A 22,319-nucleotide genomic window follows, 5' to 3' on the forward strand; every position below is an offset into this window, starting at 1 on the left:
ATTGGAAAAATTCTTTAAAAATCCACGCTTCTTGGGCTGATGGTCATTATAAAAAATTCTTTAAAAATCCACGCTTCTTGGGCTGATGGTCATTATAAAAAATTCTTTAAAAATCCACGCTTCTTGGGCTGATGGTCATTATAAAAAATTCTTTAAAAATCCACGCTTCTTGGGCTGATGGTCATTATAAAAAATTCTTTAAAAATCCACGCTTCTTGGGCTGATGGTCATTATAAAAAATTCTTTAAAAAATCCACTCTTATGGGGCTGATAGTCATTATAAAAAATTCTTTAAAAAATCCACGCTTATGGGGTTGATGGTCATTATAAAAAACTCTTTAAAAAATCCACGCTTATGTGGTTGATGGTCATTATAAAAAATTTCTTTAAAAAATCCACGCTTATGGGGCTGATAGTCATTATAAAAAATTTCTTTAAAAAATCCACGCTTATGGGGCTGATAGTCATTATAAAAAATTCTTTAAAAAATCCACGCTTATAGGGCTGATAGTTATTATAAAAAATTCTTTAAAAACTCCACGCTTATGGGACTGCTAGTCATTATAAAAAATTCTTTAAAAATCCACGCTTATGGGGCAGATCGTCATTATAAAAAATTTCTTTAAAAAATCCACGTTTATGGGGCTGATAGTCATTATAAAAAATTCTTTAAAAATCCACGTTTATGGGGCTGATAGTCATTATAAAAAATTCTTTAAAAATCCACGTTTATGGGGCTGATAGTCATTATAAAAAATTCTTTAAAAATCCACGCTTATGGGACTGATAGTCATTATAAAATTTTTTTTAAAAAATCCACGCTTATGGGACTGATAGTCCTTATAAAAAATTCTTTAAAAAATCCACGCTTATGGGGTTGATAGTCATTATAAAAAATTCTTTAACAAATCCACGCTTATGGGGCTGTAAGTCCTTATAAAAAATTCTTTAAAAATCCACGCTTATGGGGTTGATGGTCATTAAAAAAATTCTTTAAAAATCCACGCTTATGGGGTTGATGGTCATTATAAAAAATTCTTTAAAAAATCCACGCTTATGGGGCTGATAGTCATTATAAAAAATTCTTTAAAAAATCCACGCTTATGGCGTTGATGGGCATTATAAAAAATTCTTTAAAAAATCCACGCTTATGGCGTTGATGGGCATTATAAAAAATTCTTTAAAAAATCCACGCTTATGGCGTTGATGAGCATTATAAAAAATTCTTTAAAAAATCCACGCTTATGGCGTTGATGGGCATTATAAAAAATTCTTTAAAAAATCCACGCTTATGGCGTTGATGGGCATTATAAAAAATTCTTTAAAAAATCCACGCTTATGGGGCTGATAGTTATTGGAAATGTACCAATGCAAATATTTACATACCTGAATATGTTGTAAGGTGTATACATATAAGTACCTGTACACATTGTAGAATAATCATCAGTTGTGAATAAACCACCAGTGTGAAAAGTGTAAAAGTGTTCTTGTGTCCTCATCTCCAAGTGTGCATCCTAACAGGTTATGGGCCCAGGCAGAAATAAAAGTGTGTGTGCATAAAGTGACAACAAAGGAAAAATCAACAAGCAGTGAGCAGTAATACATTGTGAAAAATTAAAGTGCGCAGCTGTGAACGAGAAAAGCAAGGAAAATGAATTCCCTCTACAACATTGAGAAATTGGATGATACCAACTACGACTCATGGAGTCTACAAGTGAGAAGTGTCCTGGTACATCAAGACTTGTGGTCGGTGGTTAATGGTGAGATGGAGAAGCCTGTTCCAAATGAGAAGAATTCCAGTGAAGTTGCCGCATGGAAAACTAAGGATGAGAAGGCTACAGCAACCATCATATTAAGTGCAACGCCGGTGCAGATTGCACACATCAAGAACTGCACAACAGCGAAGGAGACTTGGGAAGCGTTGAAAGAGGTACATCGGCCAAAGGGACCGGTAAGAAAAGTGACCCTCTTTAAGCAACTGATCCAGATGCGCATGGAAGAAAATGAAGATGTACAGGAGTACATTTGCAAGTTTGTGGCGATAGCGGAAAAGTTGGCAGAAACGGGAATAGCTCTACAGGAGGAGCTATATGTGATAATGCTGTTAGCGAGCCTGCCACCATCATATGAAAATCTAGTAGTTGCACTAGAAGCGAGGGACGAGCTGCCAAAATTGAGTACCCTCAAGATCAAATTGGGTGAAGAATGCGATCATCGAAAAGTAAACAACAACAGCGCACGAGCAGATGACGATGTTCAAATTTTTATGGCGCACACAAGAAGAAACAACAAGCATCCCAACAACAGCAACAAGGGCAGAAATAACGGCGCAGGCACCAGTAAGCAGAAAAATCATCGCAACTTCAATTGTGGGCGTCCAGGACATTACGCCGCACAATGTAGAAACCGAGATGCAAAAGGTAAAAACAACGGCGGTGAGCGCACAAGCAAGCGTGGGTACAGCAACAACAACAATGGCAACAGGAGCTCAGGTAACAACAAGAGAAATGTGAAGTGTTACAATTGCGGTCGCCGAGGACATGTTGCCGCACAGTGCAGACACAAGGGAAAGTCCAGCCAGAAACAACACACATCTGCAGTGCTAAAATCGACGAACGAAAAGTGCGTTTTGAACTCCAGCGTGTGGTGTGTCGACAGCGGAGCATCAAATCACATGTGTTGTGAAAGAGATATGTTCGAGAATTTGGTTGAGCACACAGAAACTATCGATTTGGTTGGCGAAAAGAAAATCGTTGCTAGAGGCAAAGGCAGTGTGTGGCTGGCAGATTGTGACATCATGCTGAAAGATGTGCTGTACGTACCTGAGATGCAGTGTAATTTTATGTCGGTGGTAAAGGTAGCAGAAAAGGCAACAGTGAAGTTTGATAGCAGAGGTGCTAAAAAAATAGACAGAGGAAAAACTGTTATGTTCGCCAGAAAACAAGGAAATTTGTTTTTGTACAGCCCGAGGAAATCATTACCAGAACAGAAGGATGAGAGCGATTATGAGTCAGCCAACGAAAGTGAAAACGAAGAAAACATAGTTCCATACAGGCCACAGAAAATGCGAACACGTTACGAACGTGAGAAGCCTTACGAAGAGTGTGAAGCCTTTTGATGAAAATGGTTAGTCCAGAATATGTATGATAAACGGCGATAAAAAGATTTAATTCGACTGTAGATGTAAATAGTTGATAACATAAAATTAATTAATTATGTAAATATGTATATACTAGAATGTAAGATAATTTATAGTGTGTCTATATTTAAGAAAACATTGTATGTCAATGTAAGTTGTATGTCAACTGTAAATGTAGAAGGAAAATGTAAATATTTTCATTGAGGAGGAGTATTGGAAATGTACCAATGCAAATATTTACATACCTGAATATGTTGTAAGGTGTATACATATAAGTACCTGTACACATTGTAGAATAATCATCAGTTGTGAATAAACCACCAGTGTGAAAAGTGTAAAAGTGTTCTTGTGTCCTCATCTCCAAGTGTGCATCCTAACAATAGTCCTTATAAATTTTTTTTTAAAAAATCCACGCTTATGGGGCTGAAAGTCATTATAAAAAATTCTTTAAAAAATCCACGATTATGGGGCTGATAGTCATTCTAAAAAATTCTTTAAAAAATCCACGTTTATGGGGCTGTTGGTCATTGGAAAAAAATCTTTAAAAAATCCACGTTTATGGGGCTGTTGGTCATTGGAAAAAATTCTTTAAAAAATCCACGCTTATGGGGCTGATAGTCATTATAAAAAATTCTTTAAAAAATCCACGCTTATGGGACTGATAGTCATTATAAAAATTTTTTTAAAAAATCCACGCTTATGGGACTGATAGTCCTTATAAAAAATTCTTTAAAAAATCCACGCTTATGGGGCTGTAAGTCCTTATAAAAAATTCTTTAAAAATCCACGCTTATGGGGTTGATGGTCATTAAAAAAATTCTTTAAAAATCCACGCTTATGGGGTTGATGGTCATTATAAAAAATTCTTTAAAAATCCACGCTTATGGGGTTGATGGTCATTAAAAAAATTCTTTAAAAATCCACGCTTATGGGGTTGATGGTCATTATAAAAAATTCTTTAAAAAATCCACGCTTATGGGGTTGATGGTCATTATAAAAAATTCTTTAAAAAATCCACGCTTATGGGGTTGATGGTCATTAAAAAAATTCTTTAAAAATCCACGCTTATGGGGTTGATGGTCATTATAAAAAATTCTTTAAAAAATCCACGCTTATGGGGCTGATAGTCATTATAAAAAATTCTTTAAAAAATCCACGCTTATGGGGCTGATAGTCATTATAAAAAATTCTTTAAAAAATCCACGCTTATGGGACTGATAGTCATTATAAAAATTTTTTTAAAAAATCCACGCTTATGGGACTGATAGTCCTTATAAAAAATTCTTTAAAAAATCCACGCTTATGGGGCTGTAAGTCCTTATAAAAAATTCTTTAAAAAATCCACGCTTATGGGGTTGATGGTCATTAAAAAAATTCTTTAAAAATCCACGCTTATGGGGTTGATGGTCATTATAAAAAATTCTTTAAAAAATCCACGCTTATGGGGTTGATGGTCATTAAAAAAATTCTTTAAAAATCCACGCTTATGGGGTTGATGGTCATTATAAAAAATTCTTTAAAAAATCCACGCTTATGGGGCTGATAGTCATTATAAAAAATTCTTTAAAAAATCCACGCTTATGGGGCTGATAGTCATTATAAAAAATTCTTTAAAAAATCCACGCTTATGGGGCTGATAGTCATTATAAAAAATTCTTTAAAAATCCACGTTTATGGGGCTGATAGTCATTATAAAAATTTTTTTAAAAAATCCACGCTTATGGGACTGATAGTCCTTATAAAAAATTCTTTAAAAAATCCACGCTTATGGGGTTGATAGTCATTATAAAAAATTCTTTAAAAAATCCACGCTTATGGGGCTGTAAGTCCTTATAAAAAATTCTTTAAAAATCCACGCTTATGGGGTTGATGGTCATTAAAAAAATTCTTTAAAAATCCACGCTTATGGGGTTGATGGTCATTATAAAAAATTCTTTAAAAAATCCACGCTTATGGGGTTGATGGTCATTAAAAAAATTCTTTAAAAATCCACGCTTATGGGGTTGATGGTCATTATAAAAAATTCTTTAAAAAATCCACGCTTATGGGGCTGATAGTCATTATAAAAAATTCTTTAAAAAATCCACGCTTATGGCGTTGATGGGCATTATAAAAAATTCTTTAAAAAATCCACGCTTATGGCGTTGATGGGCATTATAAAAAATTCTTTAAAAAATCCACGCTTATGGCGTTGATGGGCATTATAAAAAATTCTTTAAAAAATCCACGCTTATGGCGTTGATGGGCATTATAAAAAATTCTTTAAAAAATCCACGCTTATGGCGTTGATGGGCATTATAAAAAATTCTTTAAAAAATCCACGCTTATGGGGCTGATAGTCCTTATAAATTTTTTTTTAAAAAATCCACGCTTATGGAGCTGATAGTCATTATAAAAAATTCTTTAAAAAATCCACGCTTATGGCGTTGATGATCATTATAAAAAATTCTTTAAAAAATCCACGCTTATGGCGTTGATGATCATTATAAAAAATTCTTTAAAAAATCCACGATTATGGGGCTGATAGTCCTTATAAATTTTTTTTTAAAAAATCCACGCTTATGGGGCTGAAAGTCATTATAAAAAATTCTTTAAAAAATCCACGATTATGGGGCTGATAGTCATTCTAAAAAATTCTTTAAAAAATCCACGTTTATGGGGCTGTTGGTCATTGGAAAAAATTCTTTAAAAAATCCACGCTTATGGGGCTGATAGTCATTATAAAAAATTCTTTAAAAAATCCACGCTTATGGGGCTGAAAGTCATTATAAAAAATTCTTTAAAAAATCCACGATTATGGGGCTGATAGTCATTCTAAAAAATTCTTTAAAAAATCCACGTTTATGGGGCTGTTGGTCATTGGAAAAAATTCTTTAAAAAATCCACGCTTATGGGGCTGATAGTCATTATAAAAAATTCTTTAAAAAATCCACGCTTATGGGGCTGATAGTCATTATAAAAAATTCTTTAAAAAACCCACGCTTATAGAGCTGATAGTCATTATAAAAAAAAATCTTTAAAAAATCCACGTTTATGGGGCTGATAGTCATTATAAAAAATTCTTTAAAAAATCCACGTTTATGGGGCTGATAGTCATTATAAAAAATTCTTTAAAAATCCACGTTTATGGAGCTGATAGTCATTATAAAAAATTCTTTAAAAATCCACGTTTATGGAGCTGATAGTCATTATAAAAAATTCTTTAAAAATCCACGCTTATAGAGCTGATAGTCATTATAAAAAATTCGTTAAAAAATCCACGCTTATAGAGCTGATAGTCATTATAAAAAATTCTTTAAAAAATTCACGCCTATAGAGCTGATAGTCATTATGAAAAATCTTTGAAAAATCCACGTTTATGAGGCTGATAGTCATTATAAAAAATTCTTTAAAAAATCCACGCTTATGGGGCTGATAGTCATTCTAAAAAATTCTTTAAAAAATCTCGTTTATGGGGCTGATAGTCATTATAAAAAAAAATCTTTAAAAAATCCACGCTTATGGGGCTGATAGTCATTCTAAAAAATTCTTTAAAAAATCCACGTTTATGGGGCTGTTGGTCATTGGAAAAAATTCTTTAAAAAATCCACGCTTATGGGGCTGATAGTCATTCTAAAAAATTCTTTAAAAAATCCACGCTTATGGGGCTGATAGTCATTATAAAAAATTCTTTAAAAAATCCACGCTTATGGGGCTGATAGTCATTCTAAAAAATTCTTTAAAAAACCCACGCTTATGGCGTTGATGGGCATTATAAAAAATTCTTTAAAAAATCCACGCTTATGGCGTTGATGGGCATTATAAAAAATTCTTTAAAAAATCCACGCTTATGGGGCTGATAGTCCTTATAAATTTTTTTTTAAAAAATCCACGCTTATGGGGCTGAAAGTCATTATAAAAAATTCTTTAAAAAATCCACGATTATGGGGCTGATAGTCATTCTAAAAAATTCTTTAAAAAATCCACGTTTATGGGGCTGTTGGTCATTGGAAAAAATTCTTTAAAAAATCCACGTTTATGGGGCTGTTGGTCATTGGAAAAAATTCTTTAAAAAATCCACGCTTATGGGGCTGATAGTCATTATAAAAAATTCTTTAAAAAATCCACGCTTATGGGACTGATAGTCATTATAAAATTTTTTTTAAAAAATCCACGCTTATGGGACTGATAGTCCTTATAAAAAATTCTTTAAAAAATCGACGCTTATGGGGTTGATAGTCATTATAAAAAATTCTTTAAAAAATCCACGCTTATGGGGCTGTAAGTCCTTATAAAAAATTCTTTAAAAATCCACGCTTATGGGGTTGATGGTCATTAAAAAAATTCTTTAAAAATCCACGCTTATGGGGTTGATGGTCATTATAAAAAATTCTTTAAAAAATCCACGCTTATGGGGTTGATGGTCATTAAAAAAATTCTTTAAAAATCCACGCTTATGGGGTTGATGGTCATTATAAAAAATTCTTTAAAAAATCCACGCTTATGGGGTTGATGGTCATTAAAAAAATTCTTTAAAAATCCACGCTTATGGGGTTGATGGTCATTATAAAAAATTCTTTAAAAAATCCACGCTTATGGGGCTGATAGTCATTATAAAAAATTCTTTAAAAAATCCACGCTTATGGGGCTGATAGTCATTATAAAAAATTCTTTAAAAATCCACGTTTATGGGGCTGATAGTCATTATAAAAAATTCTTTAAAAATCCACGCTTATGGGGTTGATAGTCATTATAAAAAATTCTTTAAAAAATCCACGCTTATGGGGTTGATAGTCATTATAAAAAATTCTTTAAAAAATCCACGCTTATGGGGTTGATGGTCATTAAAAAAATTCTTTAAAAATCCACGCTTATGGGGTTGATGGTCATTATAAAAAATTCTTTAAAAAATCCACGCTTATGGGGCTGATAGTCATTATAAAAAATTCTTTAAAAAATCCACGCTTATGGGGCTGATAGTCATTATAAAAAATTCTTTAAAAATCCACGTTTATGGGGCTGATAGTCATTATAAAAAATTCTTTAAAAATCCACGCTTATGGGACTGATAGTCATTATAAAAATTTTTTTAAAAAATCCACGCTTATGGGACTGATAGTCCTTATAAAAAATTCTTTAAAAAATCCACGCTTATGGGGTTGATAGTCATTATAAAAAATTCTTTAAAAAATCCACGCTTATGGGGCTGTAAGTCCTTATAAAAAATTCTTTAAAAAATCCACGCTTATGGGGTTGATAGTCATTATAAAAAATTCTTTAAAAAATCCACGCTTATGGGGCTGTAAGTCCTTATAAAAAATTCTTTAAAAATCCACGCTTATGGGGTTGATGGTCATTAAAAAAATTCTTTAAAAATCCACGCTTATGGGGTTGATGGTCATTATAAAAAATTCTTTAAAAAATCCACGCTTATGGGGTTGATGGTCATTAAAAAAATTCTTTAAAAATCCACGCTTATGGGGTTGATGGTCATTATAAAAAATTCTTTAAAAAATCCACGCTTATGGGGCTGATAGTCATTATAAAAAATTCTTTAAAAAATCCACGCTTATGGCGTTGATGGGCATTATAAAAAATCTTTAAAAAATCCACGCTTATGGCGTTGATGGGCATTATAAAAAATTCTTTAAAAAATCCACGCTTATGGCGTTGATGGGCATTATAAAAAATTCTTTAAAAAATCCACGCTTATGGCGTTGATGGGCATTATAAAAAATTCTTTAAAAAATCCACGCTTATGGGGCTGATAGTCCTTATAAATTTTTTTTTAAAAAATCCACGCTTATGGAGCTGATAGTCATTATAAAAAATTCTTTAAAAAATCCACGCTTATGGCGTTGATGATCATTATAAAAAATTCTTTAAAAAATCCACGCTTATGGCGTTGATGGGCATTATAAAAAATTCTTTAAAAAATCCACGATTATGGGGCTGATAGTCCTTATAAATTTTTTTTTAAAAAATCCACGCTTATGGGGCTGAAAGTCATTATAAAAAATTCTTTAAAAAATCCACGCTTATGGGGCTGATAGTCATTATAAAAAATTCTTTAAAAAATCCACGCTTATGGGGCTGATAGTCATTATAAAAAATTCTTTAAAAAAATCCACGTTTATGGGGTTGATAGTCATTATAAAAAATTCTTTAAAAAATCCACGTTTATGGGGCTGATAGTCATTATAAAAAATTCTTTAAAAATCCACGTTTATGGAGCTGATAGTCATTATAAAAAATTCTTTAAAAATCCACGTTTATGGAGCTGATAGTCATTATAAAAAATTCTTTAAAAATCCACGCTTATAGAGCTGATAGTCATTATAAAAAATTCGTTAAAAAATCCACGCTTATAGAGCTGATAGTCATTATAAAAAATTCTTTAAAAAATTCACGCCTATAGAGCTGATAGTCATTATGAAAAATCTTTGAAAAATCCACGTTTATGAGGCTGATAGTCATTATAAAAAATTCTTTAAAAAATCCACGCTTATGGGGCTGATAGTCATTCTAAAAAATTCTTTAAAAAATCCACGTTTATGGGGCTGATAGTCATTATAAAAAAATCTTTAAAAAATCCACGCTTATGGGGCTGATAGTCATTCTAAAAAATTCTTTAAAAAATCCACGCTTATGGGGCTGATAGTCATTATAAAAAATTCTTTAAAAAATCCACGCTTATGGGGCTGATAGTCATTATAAAAAATTCTTTAAAAAACCCACGCTTATAGAGCTGATAGTCATTATAAAAAAATCTTTAAAAAATCCACGTTTATGGGGCTGATAGTCATTATAAAAAATTCTTTAAAAAAATCCACGTTTATGGGGCTGATAGTCATTATAAAAAATTCTTTAAAAAATCCACGTTTATGGGACTGATAGTCATTATAAAAAATTCTTTAAAAATCCACGTTTATGGAGCTGATAGTCATTATAAAAAATTCTTTAAAAAATCCACGTTTATGGGGCTGATAGTCATTATAAAAAATTCTTTAAAAGATCCACGTTTATGGGGCTGATAGTCATTATAAAAAATTCTTTAAAAAAATCCACGTTTATGGGCCTAATAGTCAATGGAAAAAATTCTTTAAAAAATCCACGTTTATGGGCCTAATAGTCAATGGAAAAAATTCTTTAAAAAATCCACGTTTATGGGCCTAATAGTCAATGGAAAAAATTCTTTAAAAAATCCACGTTTATGGGCCTAATAGTCAATGGAAAAAATTCTTTAAAAAATCCACGTTTATGGGCCTAATAGTCAATGGAAAAAATTCTTTAAAAAATCCACGTTTATGGGCCTAATAGTCAATGGAAAAAATTCTTTAAAAAATCCACGTTTATGGGCCTAATAGTCAATGGAAAAAATTCTTTAAAAAATCCACGTTTATGGGCCTAATAGTCAATGGAAAAAATTCTTTAAAAAATCCACGTTTATGCGTCTGAAGGTCATTGGAAAAAATTCTTTAAAAAAGAATCTTTAACATTCAGAACTTCCCAAACCCAACCTCGTTAATAAAATTCTCCAAAAAATTCAAACATAAAGCCATTCTAATGTGAAACACTATCAACGATGTTTTTTTTTTGCTTACACAAATTTGGCATGTCGTTTGAATAGTTGCGAGTCTCTCTCTGTATGTATGTGTGCATGTAAAGGAACCGGGTTTTTGTAAGTTAAGCCGGCATTGTATTAACAGGTTTTCTTCAACCACTTCTAAGCTCAAGCTCATGTAACCAGCTAAGCGTGTACAACGGTCTTAACAGTCTGTCGTCCATTACAGATAACTTGTTGAAAATGTTTTAAGCCGTTAGTTTTGGTGTTTATATCATTTTAACTGTCGTACAATCACTTTTATGTGTTTTTTTGGCTGTTTTTTTTTTCTGAAAACGCATTAGATTTCATTAAGCGCGTAGTTGAGCAGGATTTCAAGAAAACTTATGGTTCATCATGCTTGTAGTTATGATTTGAAAATGGCAATAGTTTAAAATGCAAAAAAGGTAATAATATTTTTGCAAATTTTAGAAGTGTGCAATTGGCTTTATGTGACTTTAAGTTATTCTAAAAAATACGAATTTTCTATGCAGTGAAAGGTGAAACTTTTCCCTCTAATAAATTTTACATTTTTAAATAGCTAAATAAGAAATTTATTTCAATACTAAAGAAGACATTAGTATTGTCCAATGGACATTATTAAAGTGACAGATAATAACATAAAAAGATTGTGGCAATATAGCTTCGTATGTGAATTTAACAAAAAATATTTTAAGATTACTTCTTTCACTTTGAAACTGTTATACTTTGGTTAAATTATTATATTGGTGTCAGTTTATGTGTATATTTCATTTTACACCTATATATATATATATATATATATATATGTTCCCACAACATCCCTGAAGGGACAAGGGAGACTTCTCTCATATCAATGAGTGCACGCCGATTCATATTGCCTCAATGATATGGGACCTACTTTTTATTGCCGAGTCCGAACGGCGTGTCTTACGACACCACTTGTAGAGAAGTTTTTCATGGCTTAAATACTCAGGAAATGTCGCCGGCATTACTGAGGGGGAATTTTGCCACCGTTGAAAATTGGATGTTGCTTGGCCTGGGATTCGAACCGCAGACCTTCTGAGTGCAAGGCGGACGTGCTAACCATTGCACCACGGTGGTCCCCATTTTACACCTACATTATGATATTTTATATGTATTACACTTTTATGAAACTCTTATACAACTGTTATACTCTTCAAAATACTTCCAAACTACTACAAATGTGAAATTTAACAATTTTTTATTTTTACATCATGTCCTTTCACTGGTACAAATGGATGTATGGAACTGTTATATATAAGTAAAATTATTGCAAAAAATATTGAATTCTTCTATAAAAGAGCAGAAGTTTGCCTAAGGATCATTAATTAAATGACAGTGAATTTCTATAAAATACTTGTTGTAACATAGGTCCGAAAATGAATCAAACTACAAATATTTTATACATTTCGAAACTGCTATAAATTGTCTTACAAAAACTTTTGTTAACAACTCATATATTATAGTTTAGTTCATGACAAAATACGTGATTTTTCATATGTATAACAGTTTGTGAAACTGTTATACAACTGCTATATTCTTCAAATTATCGCAAACAGCCAAAAATCTGCAAATGCAACAGCTTTAACTATTTTTTTATATCACTTCCACCATGTATAACACTTAAAATACTTGTTGTAACATAGGTCCGAAAATGAATCGGACTACAAATATTTTATACACATCGAAACTGTTATAAATTGTCTTACAAACATTTTGTTAACAACTCATATGTTATTGTCTGCGTCATCGCAAAATACGTAATTTTTCATAAGTATAACAGTTTGTGAAACTGTTATACAACTGTTATATTCTTCAAAATACGGCAGATAAAACTAAAACCTGCAAATGCAACTATTTTTTATATCGAAATTGGTTCATTTCAGAAGTATAACTATATTAGGTTGTTAGTATTCAGATAATCAAAAAGAGCCTGACCAGTTCCGGTAAATGTAGCAATGTCGATGAGGCGAAAGCAGATATAGCCATGACCCATGTTTCAGCAATGTGTCCAAAGTTGACAACTCTGGAGAGAATAGAAGACCTCCGTAGGAGGCTTCTATAGAATAGAAGGCCTCCGTAGGAGGCTTCTATAGAATAGAAGACCTCCGTAGGAGGCTTCTATGGAATAGAAGACCTCCGTAGGAGGCTTCTATAGAATAGAAGACCTCCGTAGGAGGCTTCTATAGAATAGAAGACCTCCGTAGGAGGCTTCTGTAGAATAGAAGACCTCCGTAGGAGGCTTCTGTAGAATAGAAGACCTCCGTAGAGGGTCACTATATAACAGAAGACCTCCGTAGGAGGCCTCTATAGAATAGAAGACCTTCGTACCAGGCTTCTATAGAATATAAGACTTTTGTAGGAGACTTCTGTAGAATACAAGTCCTCCGTAGGAGGGTTCTATAGAATAGAAGACCTCCGTAGGAGGCTTCTATAGCATAGAATATCTCCGTATGAGGCTTCTATAGAATAGAATACCTCCGTAGGAGACTCCTATAGACTCCCACACAGTCTACACAGTCCAGTCTAAGTCCATTTGCGCTCCGTTGCCGTTTCGCTCCGATGAAGATTTATCTGGATGACCATGGATAAAAATACCGAAAATTTATAAGATTTTGTCCAAATGACCTTGCACGGCACAGACCAGAGTTCCTGGCTTAAAACAATATGTACCAACTACATATGTCCATTAGCGCCTCAGCTGCCGTTTCGCTCCGATGAAGATTTATCTTGATGACCTCAGTCATTGGTCCTTTAGTAAAATGGGGTTCTTAGTTGCGACTCCCTCTTTCAAGGTTTCAACTTCATGGCTGGCGTTTTGGCCTTATCCTCACTGCCTAATTTGAAGTAGATGTCATTTGAGACGTTATTCGCTATGCCCTTATACTTTGCAGACTGGGGGAGATTGTCGAGTCCCACCACAAGGAAGGTTAGGTTAGGGGATGTGCAGCCACTAACTTGTGACTGCGTCACTCGGATACCTTCCGGTCCATTATGATCATCCAGTAGAAAAAAAAGGAAAATGCTGTAAAGAAAAGAGGAGATGGAAAAGAGAGGATAGGGGGAAGAAATAAAAAGAGGAAGTTGTTAAAAAAGTATCCAATAAATTACAAGAAAGTTTAAGAGGGGAGGAATAGTTTTAGAGAAGGAAAAAAGTTCTATTTGTTATGGTAGGCAGAATATTTGAAACATAATTTACGCGTTCAGGTTGCGCTGTCCCAACCACTTCAGATTTTTGATGATGTTGTAGATCACAGCAGGTTCCACAGTTGAGTAGAAAGTTAGACACGGTGGAAAGTGAACACCTACTAACCTATGCCGTCTACGAGCCAGGTCTGGACAACGACACAGGAGATGCTCGATCGTCTCCATCTCCGCCTCCTCCTCATCAGCATCGTCATCGTCAACATCCTCATCCCATTTGATGGTAAGCGCCCTGATATAGTAGTGTCCAGTAATGACTCCCGTCGTTACTCTAACTTCAGCTTTACTCAGGTTCAATAGAGAGTTCGTTATTTTGACTGACAGAGACGGCCATATGGATATTGCCACAATGATAGATAGAGTCAGCGATAGCTAGATCTGTAGACTTCGATCCTGGTCTAGCTAATTCATCTGCTCTTTCATTACCCAGATAGTCGCGGTGTCCTGGTACCCAGCATAGCCGGAAGCCGTTAGTTAGCGTTCCCAAGGCTGATCTACACTTAAGGACGACATCGGATTTGATGTTGCAGGATTTGATGGCTTTAAGAGCCGGTTGACTATCCACAAAGATAGTCACCCGTTCAAAGATTTCTGCATCCAAACTTTTATGGCTTATCTTTCCTTTACCGACCCACCTCAGAAAATTATGAAAAAAGTACCACAGATAGTACTTTTTATTCCGATGTATTGCTTTTGTTGCGGAAATGTATACTTCCCGAGATATGGGTCTCCAAAGTTCCACAAAGGCCCTAGTATAAAATGTTGGCAATCCACTGCAGAAAATTGTGAAAAAATTACCACAGATAGTGCCACTACAGTTGCTGTCTAGCCTGTAGGTGTACTCAAGAGATAGCCTTTCACAGTAGACGCCAGCCCCGGTACCTTCCTCCATCTTGGAACCGTCTGTATAAAAAGCCAGACCATCCAGAGGGGGGTTACTGCGGTTCCAGTCATCTCTACTAGGTATAACGACGTCTATATCGTCAAATCTCAGGACTGGTGATATATAGTCGATGAGTTTTCCGCGTTGGTTCACATTTATACCTGATTCGGTCAGTATACATCCATGCCCACAGGCACAACCGCGCCAGAGATCCTGTTCATGCAGCCGTAGGGCACTGCGAGTTGCCTGACACTTAATGCTGAGACTCAGTGGTTTTAAGTTCAGCTTTGCGTTCAGAGCAGCATGTGGTGTGCTCCTGGTGGCTCCATTATGAGAATCGCGGCAGCTCTTTGCACCTTGTCAAGCCTACTGGATGTCGATTTTAGGCGCAGTGAGTGCCACCAAACAAGAGAACCATAGGATAAGATGGGTCTAACCACGGTGTTATACAACCAGTGTATAATCGATGAGTTTAGACCCCAACTTTTCCCAATAGAATTCTTACATGAATAAAGTGCAATCAATCCTCTCTTCGCCCTTTCTCAGCATTCCTGTTCCATCGCAATTGACAGTCCAGGATTGTGCCAAGGTACTTTGTCTCGGGCGAGAGCTGAAGCTGCACTCCATCTAATGTTGGTGGTACAAATACGCCGAGCTTACGCTTTCTCGTGAACATTACCAGTTCTGTCTTGGTTGGGTTTACTCCAAGGCCATTGGCCTTAGCCCAGCGCGACAGCGTCGATAATGCTCCTTGCATAAGCTCCGAAATGGTTGACGGAAACTTACCGGAAATCAGTAGTACAACTTCGTCCGCATAGGCAACAACTTTTATACCTTGATTTCCCACATCAGTTAAAATATTGTTTTGACACCACAAGGAAAGAGCCATACTTCTTCTTCTCCCTCTAGAAGACCACACGGCCTTACCATTCTAATTTTGGTTATTTCAGATTTCGAGCATGCGGTCCATCTTGACTTTGCTGTCGCATACTTTGACGTAAGTCACTGATTTGGTTAGGCGAGGAATTTTATCTCTTGCTGATGATTTCCACGAGGGCGACAAAGTTCGAATGCGGACCGTAGTGGAACATAAAAGGCCAACCTTCAGCAGTGAGCTCACTGCTGAGGATATATATAGAGCCACGTTCCTGCATAATGTGACCCAAGAGGTTTGGTGATGGTCTTTATGCAGGCAACCAGGCCCCCTACTGATGTCGATAAGCGCATAACACATTTCGTTCCTGCATTGCTTCTTGTCTCTTTTGGTGTCAGTTAATGGTTTGGTGTCCCCAGCATCTTCCTGAAATGTACGAGATTTCCTTTCAGAATCCCAAGTTTTTTTCAGTAGACTCAGAGATCAGGTGAGAGATCATGTCCCTTTGCCAAAGTATTCTTGGTACTGTCTCCTTTGTGTGGATCTTGATGAAATTTACTCCAAGCATATGAAGGTGGGAAGTTCTTTTTCTTCTTCGTTGGGTTTACACTGTTATGCTCTTCAGGAAATATTCTTTCAGAAAGAGTCTATAGAAGTACATTTTCTTTTCAAAAGTTCTATAGAAGCACCCTTTCTTTCAGAAAGGTTCTATAGGAGAACCTTTTCTTTCAGAAAGGTTCTATAAGAGAACCCTTTCTTTCGGAAAGGTTTTATAGGAGCACCCTTTCTTTCAGATAATTTTAAAGACGTTTAAGATACTCTATATTTATTTTAAACCGTGTTTATATATTTTTCTTATCCAGCTATCTGTATTTTTACTTTTATAACAGTTTTGTGGAACTGCTATACTGTTAAGAATACTGCCAAACATCGTCTGAGGCTCCAATTTAAATTCTGATATGCTAAAAAATACTACTTTGCAATAAAACACATATAATTCCACTTATATAACAGTTTTGTTAAATCGAAAAAAACTGTTATAATACAGTAAGTTGTGTTTAACATCTCAGAGAATTCTTAGTCTATTTATTTTAAACCGGGTTGACCTGTTTTACTAATATTCTTATCGTTATATATGTATTTTCACTTGTATAACAGTTCAGTGAAACTGATATACAACTGTTATACTCTTAAAATTAAAGCCAAACATAAGGAAAGACTACAATTTTGTCTCTAGTAAACTATTTTGCCACAAAACACATGTAACTTCACTTGAATAACTGTTTTGTAAAATTGAAAAAAATCTGTCATAGGGCAAAGAGTTTGTGTCTCAACATGTAAGAGAATTTCTGCCCTACATGAATCTGTTTTACTAACGCTAATGTTATCACTTGTTAAAAACACAGCCAAAAATCGTCAATAAAACACATATAATTCCACTTATATAACAGTTTTGCGAAATCGAAAGAAAAACTGTCATAATACAGAAGGTTGTGTTTAAACATTAAAGAGAATTCTTAGCCTATTTATTTTAAACCAGGTTAACCTGTTTTACTAATTTTCTTCTCGTTATATATCTCTTTTCACTTATATAACAGTTCAGTGAAACTGATATACAACTGTTATACTCTTAAAATTACAGCCAAACATAATGAAAATTTGCAATTTGTCTCTAGTAAACTATTTTGCCATAAAACACATGTAATTTCACTTGTATAACTGTTTTGTGAAATTGAAAGAAAAAACGCTGACATATGGCAAAGAGTTTGTGTCTCAACATGTAAGAGAATTCCTACCCTACATGAATCGGTTTTACTAACACTAACGTTATCATCTGTTAAGAACACATCCTAACATCGTCAAAGATTCAAATTTCTTTTCTTCTATGCTATTTTGCAATAAAATACAGACAGTTCCACTTGTATAACAGTTTTGTGAAACCATTTTGTTCGTCAAAAAATTATTACACAAGTGTTACTGCGAGAAATCATGAAATACTATTAAAATTCGTAGTTTTTCACTTTTATAACAGATTTGTGAAACTGTTATACTGTTAAAAATACAGCCATTCGTCGCCACAAATTCAATTTTGATCCCATTTATACTATTTTGCAATAAAGTACAAGTTATATCAGTTGCATAACAGTTTGGTGAAACTGTTATATTCATGGGAAAAACTGGCATACAGCAGAAAATATTTGAAACTGTATCTTAATATATGTTTTTCATTGTATAAGATGATATAATAATTCCTTTTCAAGTGATAATGTTACTTTTCCTTAGAACTTTTACAGTGATTTCAAGTTTTGTGGAACTGTTATACTGTTTAGAATACTGCCAAACATCGTCAGAGGCTCCAATTTAAAGTCTGATATGCTAAACAATGCTACTTTGCAATAAAACACATATAATTCCACTTATATAACAGTTTTGTTAAATCGAAAAAAAAACAGTTATAATACAGTAGGTTGTGTTCTTTCTTAGCCTATTTATTTTAAACCGGGTTGACCTGTTTTACTAATTTTCTTATTGTTATATATCTCCTTTCACTTGTATAACAGTTCAGTGTAACTGATATAAAACTGTTATACTCTTAAAATTACAGTCAAACATAACGAAAGACTACAATTCAGTCTCTAGTAAACTATTTTGCCATAAAACACATGTAAGTTCACTTGTATAACTGTTTTGTAAAATTGAAAAAAAAATTCAAAAAACTACTACGCAAGTGTTACAGACAGAAGCCATGATACGCTATTAAAATTCGTAGTTTTTCACTTTTATAACAGTTTTGTGAAACTGTTATACTGTTAAAAATACAGCTGGGCATTACCAAAAATTCAATTTTAATCCCATTTATACTATTTTGCAATAAAGTACACGTTATATCAGTTGTATAACAGTTTGGTGAAACTGCTATATTGATGAAAAAACTGGCATACAGCAGAAAAATTGTGTCTTAATATATAATATATTGTGTAACCATTTTGTTCTTCAAAAAACTATTACACAAGTGTTATAGCTATAAATCATGAAATGCTATTAAAATTCGTAGTTTTTTATTTTTATAACAGTTTAGTAAAACTGTTATATTGTTAAAAATACAGACAATCGTAGCCAAAAATTCAATTTTAATCCCATTTATACTATTGTATTGTATAACAGTTTGGTAAAACTGTTATATTCATTGAAAAAACTCGCATACAGCAGAAAAATTGTGTCTTAAAAGTATTACACAAGTTTTACAGCCAGAAGCCATGAAATGCTATTAAAATTCGTAGTTTTTCATTTTTATAACAGTTTAGTGAAACTGTTATACTGTTAAAATACAGCCAATCGTGTCCAAAAATTCAATTTTAATCCCATTTATACTATTTTGTAATAAAGTATACGTTATATCAGTTGTATAACAGTTTTGTGAAACTGTTATATTCACGGGAAAAAACTGGCATACAGCAGAAAATGCTTGAAATTGTGTCTTAATATACGTTTTTCATCGTATAAGATGATATAACAATTCCTTTTCAAGTGATAATGTTACTTTTCCTCAGAACGTTTACAGAGATTTCAAGTTGAAATCTGAACAATTCATTTGTTTTCTGTTATATTTTATTGAATTTATCATTTCCTATAGAGATACATTTTTATATACAAATTTTATAATGTAGTTTTTGTATTTATTTTCAGGTGTGTATGCGCATGGTAACTGTTTTCTGCAACTTCGTTCGAGGTATACTGTCTTATTTACAATGTTTATAATAAGTGTGTTCCCGTATAAAAAAACTAGTACAATTTTTGTTTTTAAATCTATAAAAGGAAGAATGGTAAAAATTAAAACTGTTGTTGTAAACAACAAAAAAAATGCATTTGAAACAAGAAAAGTTCGATGACAGAAAAGCCGCTCCACAGCCGATATGTCTGAAGAGCCTCTGCCAAAGGCGAAACATCCATGTCACATAGTGGTGGTTATGTTGGTTCGAATCTTCGGCTTTTCTTATTCACTTGCATCATTGGTCATTAAGCTCAATTCCAACGAGAAATTAATTAAAAAAAGCTTTTAGATTCTCTCAGATTCTGGAATGGGGACAAATTAGACCGTAGATTTTAACTTATGTTAAATTCAATTCAGGAATCCCTTATACTTGTGTATCATCAATTTAGATTCGTACTCCGAATCTGTTGAAAATTTAAACCTTCCTCATCATTAAATCCATTCCACCTAAGACTTTACACAAGTCTGTGGAGAACTACTTACTGACTCATTGAAATTCTCAAATTTCATCACTACAGAATTGATTCTATCTACAATTTTACATCTCTATTAACAACAAAAAAACTCAGAACAATTCAATTCGAATAACTTTAACCCCTTTGCAAAATGTTGGCATGTGAAAGTGTGTCATATCTTCGATCTGAATGATCATCAGTCAGTCATAAGAATTAAACAACACGTATTACAAATGCAATTTATTTTCTAGAAATCTCAATCTGCTTCGACAAAAAAAAAAAACGATAAGCAAAAACCTTCCTCAATTCTCTGAAGCTACCTACTACAGCTACCGCTACTAACGAAGAAGATAACAAAAGTAATTTAAATTTTGTTTGCAGTTTGGAAAATTGCTGCAATTAAATTGTAGTTTCAGTTTTTTCGTTATTAGTTTTCATTTTTCAAAACACACACAAATCACATAAACAATACAATAGCAACAACAACACCACCAACAACCATCAAATGTAGGTAAAAGTTAAATAAACTTTAACCAAGGAAACCCTTTATGGAGTTTTAACGCCCTTTACTGCTTCGTGTGTTTTTTTTTTTCGTGCATTTTTGTTTTGAAAGGGAAAATGTAAATGAATTGCCAACCATGGTGGTGATAAACGGTGGAGTGAGGGGTGGGGGTACCTAGCAATGCAAGTTCTTGTTGTTTTGTATTCCACAAAAAGTTATTGCCACCAATGTGAATTGTTACAATTGTGTTGTGTTGTTAACCATGGTAACAAGTGCAGTGCATTTTAGCCTAACACCAACACCAGCGCAACCACCACCACCACCATCATAATCATTAGCAGAGACCTGCTTGGTAACCATGCCTCGGGTTTCCATAGACCTTGCAGTTTGTAAGTTTGTAACCCAACAAACTTTGTTGGGTGATTGTTGTTGCTTTGGCAAAGGAGGAGATAAGCAAATTATGATAACATTTTGCCATTTGAAACCCATAGCGCGCAACCATTCCTTGGGAAATTATTTTTCGTTTTTCTTCATTGGGAATAACAACAAATTGTTTATGGAGTAAACTAATGCCTCCTGACACGCTGTCTTTCGCATATAATGACTTGAATAAAAAATCAATATTTATTACCAGGCGTTTTCATTGTGTAATTTAGAGGGCCATATGGGTGATTGTGTGCTGATACAGGTTGGGATTGGAAAAAGTTCTAGAAAACTGAAGATTTATAGAGGAATTCCTTGGCATAATTATTACCTTCTGAGCGAAAATTTAGACAAATTGAAATTCAAAATCATTTTATTCCTGAGGTCTGTTAAAGAATTTGGAACGTTCTTCATAAAAAGTGGGGGAGTTTCTCAGTTGCCAACAAGGCAAAGCGAGAAGACTCCTTAGATATCCGTGGGACAATAAGTAATTATGTAATTTTTCCCATAAAAATCTCAAGAGGGACAAGGAAGACTTATATTATGTCAATGAATGCTTCCTGATTCTTATTAGCTCAGTGATATGGGACCTACTTTCTATCGTCAAATCTAAAAGTCGTGTCTCAAGACACCACTTCTAGAACGGAAGGACAATAAGTAGTGTTAGCTGATTTGTAAATTTCCGCGTATCCTGGGGGGGGGGGGGGCGGGGGGTGGTCGATTGTGTATGCTCTCTAACCTAGCTGTATATCAGTCTAATAGACGGATATGGATTTTCGGGGTCCAAGTGAACAAAAAGCTCTTCCTCACAAAACTGAGCCACCATAGACCATAGATCCAGCAGCATGTCTTTATTATGGCATTTTATTTCCCTTGCATATTTCTTGTCCTACTTTTCATGGACCGCTCATATTGTGGGTATAATTCAATTCAAACTGAAAACTTTTATTCAAAGTTTTTTTGTTGATTCAATTGTAGAATATTCGTTATTTTTCGTGTTGTTGTTGTTGTCAGTATTGCCATGAAGGAAAATCAGCGGCTTAACCACATTCAAATCGAATGTGAAAGTTTGGTGGTAAATAACAAAAGTTTGTGAAGGTTTCATCCTTTATTTCTTAGGGTCGTCGTGACACAGGTGGTTGGCTGTTCAATGCAAATGCAAGGGTAATGGTGAAAGGGTGAGTTGGGAGAAAGATATAGGAAATTAAACGCCCAAAAGAAGGTGTAAATTAATATTCAAAAAAATTTAAAAGATTGAGGATAGAAAACAACTTAAGACTGAAGAAGACGACCTTAACGGTCGACTTCTGTATATATCGGATTCTCTATAGAAGACGACCTTAACGGTCGACTTCTGTATATATCGGATTCTCTATAGAAGACGACCTTAACGGTCGACTTCTCTATAGAAGACGACCTTAACGGTCGACTTCTGTATAGAAGACGACTTTAACGGTCGACTTCTGTATAGAAGACGACCTT

The 22,319-nt window shown here is 34.0% G+C and overlaps 1 protein-coding gene across 2 annotated transcripts in view; it reads left to right on the forward strand.

Annotated features, from left to right (window-relative positions):
- Positions 1–22,319, forward strand: part of LOC141401275 (uncharacterized) — a 121,909-nt gene that overhangs the window by 63,771 nt on the left and 35,819 nt on the right. The window contains exon 1 of one of the 2 annotated variants that reach the window (XM_073981368.1): positions 19,378–19,415. The exons of the other annotated variant lie outside the window; for it this stretch is intronic. The gene's annotated coding sequence lies outside the window, so the exon portion shown is untranslated. Of the gene's footprint in view, positions 1–19,377; positions 19,416–22,319 lie in introns of those variants that run through there. 2 annotated transcript variants of the gene reach the window in all.

Source organism: Musca autumnalis, unplaced genomic scaffold, assembly GCF_047663935.1.
Source record: "Musca autumnalis isolate F117 unplaced genomic scaffold, ASM4766393v1 scaffold_4, whole genome shotgun sequence".
NCBI classification, from domain to species: Eukaryota; Metazoa; Arthropoda; class Insecta; order Diptera; family Muscidae; genus Musca; species Musca autumnalis.